Below are 6,417 nucleotides of genomic sequence, written 5' to 3'. Positions count from 1 at the left end.
AAATTTGAGAAAATTTTGTACATTAATCCATCTGAAAATATATAACAAGGTAAATATTTAGTGCCTTATGTCATTTTATTGGAATTCATAAGTGTAATTTTATACATAGGAATTCAAATACTCTCGAGGAGTCTTCTCGGAAGACACGTGGTCCAACCACCTGTCCATTCCATCACCCTCGAGAGACATAACGAGCGGTATTACCCATGGAAACACTCCATCATATTTTCCATCACACAATCAAATTTCAAAAAGATCTTAGATGTTGTATAACTAGAGAACACATGGTTGCAAAAGAAATTTAGACAGGCCTATTCAACATAATCTACGCATTACATTACGACATATCACATGGTTTGAACCAAGTCTACCTAAAGTTTGGACAAATAAAAATCCTTAAATAATCTTCAGCCTAAAACCGTGAAATTAGAATACTGACCTAAAATAGTCTATATTTAGTATTGATTTACTAAATCTAACATTAATTTTATTAATAGGAACAAATATCTAATATGTCTTAATCCAGTTAAAAATTTCTTATAAATAATATCACAAAGTTCCTAAAACATTAGCACCAAAGTTCTTATAACTAATATCACAAATTATCTATACCTAAGTAATATCACAAAACTTCTACATCTAACATCACCAAACGCTATAAGTTTATGAACTAATTTCTTTAAATTTATTTACTTATTTTCAATATAACAAATATTATCAAAATATCAGTATTGAATATCATAAGCAACTAATCTTGCCATGATTATTACCTAATCTTGTATTTCCTACTTATTATGTCTTCTAATTTAAATCTATACCTAAAAAAACTACAACAATTTAAAAAGAAAATGTCCTACTTCCTATTCTAAAACTGACCTAAATTCAAAACAAAATATAACACTTTATATGTATACAACTAATGTATGTATAAGATAAAAGCTAAGTCTAAAACCTTATACATTTTTATGTTCTAATCTAAGCTAAAAATTCCTACAGTCTTATGCAAAAAAACTTACAACATGCTTACTAACCGTTGTTAAGCTAAATTCGATAAAAGTATATCCAAAAACGATAATTAGCTTAAAATACCTGTAGTAAACCATTGTTAAATATACGAAAGTTAATAATGGTTCAACCGTACTTTAAACCTATATTAAAGTCAAATGTCATTATTGTATTACAATTTATAACTGTTGACGTTTTGTGAAAAATATTGTTGTGTTAATTTTTTAAATAAATTATAAAAAAAATAAATAAATAAAAAACAATATGGATACACTCAATTTAATTGTCTCCATATTTTTTCTTTTCTTTTTGCCAAAAACATAAATTTTGTTTATAAAATAGTTTAGTGATGTGTAAAATATCAATGCAAATTTAAAGAAAACGTTACTCGATTACTTTCTTTAATCAAAATATAATTTTGCTATTACATTAGTTGTTTTATTTGATTTATACGTTGTTTTTATTAAATAAACAAATACAACCCCATTTTTATGTTATTAAATACAATTATTTTATATAAAAGCAGAAAAAAATAATATTAGACACGAATACCAAATGAACTAATAATCGTCCATATACAACATTATGAAAATATTGACAGAATAAAATAATGGTGTTGCCAGCATCAAATATAAAAAAACATTAAAATGTATTTTAGTTAAAATACTGTTTTTGCATATACTTTTTTAATAATGGATTATTAAGCTAAAAGTCGTTGTTAACTAATGTACACTTTAAGGTCATAATAAGGTTTTTTTTTGCATAAGACTGTTAAAGATTAAAAACACGAAAGATTAAAATCACAAAATTCACATATACAAAATGAAACCAGTTTAACATTAATAAAAAAAGTTTGACATTTACAAAATGTAAACAAAGTTTGACATTAATTATACACCACGGCGAAAAATGAACATAATAGCAAAAAACTATCAGCTGTTCAGATAACACTACCTTATAATTAATATATCTTTAGGGTTCTATAGTTGAAACGAAAAGTCGACTTTTCAACTTTTTTCATTTAATTAAAAGTCGGCTTTTAGACTTTTCGACTTAAGTATATGTTAAGTGTTTTCGACTTCTAGTCGGAACTATTTTTTGACTTTTTTTCGAGTTTTTCCGACTATTGTAGAGTTTTAGACTTTTTTCCACTTTTTTCAAATTTTCGACTATTTTTGACTTGTTTCTACAATTTTTGAGTTTTCGACTTTTTCCGACTTTTCGACATTTTTCGACTTATCGACTTTTATTAACAAAGTTGACTTTTAGACTTTTTCACAGACGATAGTCGAGTTATCGACTTTTTTGGAACAAAATAGTCGACTTCGACTTTTTTCGACAAAAAGTTGATTGTTCGATTATTCAAAAGTTGATTTATAGAACCCTAAATATCTTGGCTCTATGTGTACATTTCTCTGCCGTTGCTATCTGGACAGACGTATTTTTAAATCAAGGCAACACTAAATTAGAAAAATTAAAAAAAACCTTAATTATAATTAATTTATCTTGGTAGGATGCACTAAGTAAGGTGAAATCGTTAAGGCAGCTGATTTTTATTTCCTTATTTATAAATGGATTGGATTGTGTCAAAATAAATTTACTTGTATTCTAAAATAATTTCAAAGCAAAAAATAAATTTAAAATTATGAATTAAAATATTCATAAAATGTTTTTAAATAAGAAAATTGAGATGAATAAGCAATAAAACATTGTCCTGCTGCAGATACAAGCTAAATGTAACGACGGTTTTATATATAATATTGTGAAATATACAATGTTTCTTATTTCTCAATTTTAGAAATTTAAATTTTTTTCAAAACTACATACATACATTTATACATACACACACACATACATACATACATACATACATACATACATACATACATACATACATACATACATACATACATACACATGTATGTATTTATATAAAGTGCATTAATGTACACAAACCTTTTTTGACCCGTATTTTAAGATTATAAAGGTGTTGGACAAGTTTTATTTACATTTTATAAAATTATTCGAACAAAGAGTTTTATTCGTTATTCGTTCGAACCGAATAATTTTTAAAATTTGGTCGAATACTCGAATTATATATTGAATGTTTTATTCGAATAATTTTTAACGCGAATAATTGACATCCCTACTAAACAGTATTTTCGATGGCTTTTTTGATTATTCTTACTTACAGTGTCTCTCATAAGTATTCGAATTTAGGTATTGTATGAAAAGAAACCAAATTTAATAACATATTTTGTATGCAAAATTAATAAATTAATTTGTTAAATTGTTTAGACAGTCCTTAGCTTTAATATCGCGCTTTTTAAAACTTTAAAAATTCACATTTACTTAAATAAATTTAGCTTTATTTAAAAATAGTCAATAAAATTACCTCACAAAAGTATACAAATTTTTTCTGTATTTCATAATTAGAATCGAATAATTTTTTTGCTAAAAATTGTTTTAAGGGGTAACTATCAACCGAATGGATATTTTTTGGACCATTTGGTCCACAACTTTGAAGCATTTGTACCATCTTTTTATGTAATATCATTAAAATGGCGGTTTTTGGCAATATTTGTATTTTTTCTCATTTTTCCCAGAGATAAAACCAAAATTTGTTATTGGGATTTAATATACCCCTTGGGGTATCTAAAAATAATATTTTTTATTACAAGAATCTGTATTTAAACGTTCCAAGATATATTATTGGAATCATTCTTCTATCGCTAATTCAATTTATTGGAACTCAAGTCCATTTTTATAATACTAGGGTAAAAATATTCGGGGAAACTTGTCTTCTATATATTGTTTTAGTTATCAGCTGTTATACATTTTAAGTTTTCAATATATTGAGGAAGTTTATAACTCCAAAGCATGCCTCGAAGAAACGCCATTCAATATAGTGGAATCATTATTTTTATAACCAATGGCCTCTAGGCTGAATGTCACCATATCATTATGGTCTAACTCAAAAATATTAATATCTATTTAAATAATATCTACTATGATCATAATAAGCCCAAAATTTTTTACATTCAGTGTTGTTGTAATGGGCAACATAATCGTGAATGTTATGAGTAGTAAAAACTAAAATCTACTGTGTAGGATGACGTTTTGTTAAGGCTTGTTTTGTAGTTGTACACCGCTACGATGTCTTAAAAATTTAAAATATATTAATGCTAATATCTACAATTATATATACTAGCCAACTTTGTTGGAAAATATCGATCCTAGTGGTACGAAAAGGCACTTAAGATCCAGATAATTCAGTTAGAAACAGAAGAGCGATACCAAAAATATATCATGGAATGCTTAAAGACAAATCCTTATAACAAAGATTATTATTTTTAGATACCTGAAGGAATCTATTAAATCCCTATATTAAATTTTGGTTTTATCTCTTGAAAAAGAGAAAAAATGCCAACTTTGGCCAAAAATCGTAATTTTAATGATATTGTATGAAAAGATGGTACAAATGTCCCAAAATTGTGGACCAAATGGTCCAAAAATATATCCATTCGGTTGATAGTTACCCCTTAAAACAATTTTTAGTAAAAAAACATTCGATTCTAATTTTTGTGTTTCGTATAATATAGTCAAATATGAAATATAGAAAAAATACTTTTATGAGTTAATTTTATTGACTATTTTTAAATAAAGCTAAATTAATTTAAGTAAATGTGAATTTTTAATGTTTTAAAAAGCGTGATATCAAAGCTAAGGACTGTCTAAACAATTTAACAAATTAATTTATTAATTTTGCATACAAAATATGTTATTAAATTTGGTTTCTTTTCATACAATACCTAAATTCGAATACTTATGAGAGACACTGTATATACAACATACTAAACAACTTCTTTGTAAGAGATATTACAAGTACTTCTTTAACTCTCTATTTGCAAGTGTTAAATTAATAAGTTAAATAAAATAAAATAATAAGTTAAAATGCTTCTCCATGCCTCTCCAAATTTTTTGAACATATGGTGTTTAAGCAAATAAATAGTTATGTATGTATATCAATGTCAATAATCTTATTAGTGATTGCCATTTCGGTTTTCGTAAATCTCATAATACCACACCTCTATTGTTAACTCTTACTGATAGACTAAGGACGGGTTTCTTACTACTCAGTTAAACTAGGCTTAACTTGCTGTTAAAATAAACTCAGAACAAATTTAAGCGAACTTTAACCGATGATTGTGTTTTTCAGTTTTGGATTTAAGTTCAGTTAACTTTGTTAGTATTGCCAACTTTTCACTCAAAAATATAAACATATAAAGTTATAAAGTTAAAATTTTTGGAAAAATGTTAAATGAACATTTAAAACAATAATATATAAGACAAACCAAATCAAAAAAGTGCAATTCATTTCAAATAATAAGTTTTTGTTCTTTCGAAATCATTGGCTCCTCAGTTAAACTAAGATAATAAGTAATGTCACTGTTTACTAAAAAACACAAAATATATATTAAACTGGGTTTAAACAAAGAATGTAAATTATCTTTATCTGAAAAACCCGCCCTAAGACATACTCTTAACAAGAATGGAGTTGGTGTTCTATTAGCCTTCGACTTATCCAAGGCTTTTGTTAAAATTAACCACAACAATTTGATAAATAAAATTTATACACATTTTAAAGTTCTCTTTTACTTTTCAAACAGACGGCAATTTGTGTCTTTTGGGAAAACTCGTTTTTCACGCTTTACATGAACGATTTTGTAAGCCATTGTAATATACCAACCTCTGATATCTTCTTATGTATATGTAGATAATATTCATTTAATTTTCTTAGGTGAGAGCCAATTTATTGATTCCTTGAATGAACGTATTAATTATACTTTGTCTATTACCGATTCCTGGATGGGTCACAATTTTTACACATTAACGTGAATAAGACAAAGGATATGAGTTTTTAAAATAATAAATCCCTCCTTAATTTAAGGATGTCCCATAATCCTGTCGAAATTGTTGATAATGTTCCCTTTTTAGGTGTAATTTTAGACGAGAAACTTACTTTTGTTATACATATTAACTCAGTTAAGTCTAAAGTTTTGTTAGATTTATGGTAGGTATTGGGAAGTTTATTCATTATTCGTTAATAAGATAGTCAATAGAATTGTTAGGTACATTTATGGATTGACGTTACATGACCATGTCTCTACCTATGTTAAATGTTTCCTTGGTTTATCCTTCGTATATAAAACTGAGGCTACTTTTAATATTTTACATGATAATTTATACAGGATATCCGAGGGCATTAAGGAATAATTTTGTATTTTCCCACTCTAGTCGTTCGCCACAGATTGTTATAGACAGAATTTTAAGATATTCATATGAACATTCATTTGTGGTCAGAGTTTCTCGAATCTAGAATAGACTAACAAACAATCTTAAGATATTCTC

The sequence above is a fragment of the Lucilia cuprina genome, chromosome 3 (assembly GCF_022045245.1).
Source record: "Lucilia cuprina isolate Lc7/37 chromosome 3, ASM2204524v1, whole genome shotgun sequence".
In the NCBI taxonomy this organism is placed as follows: Eukaryota; Metazoa; Arthropoda; class Insecta; order Diptera; family Calliphoridae; genus Lucilia; species Lucilia cuprina.
Note: the sequence above shows the minus strand (reverse complement) of the source record.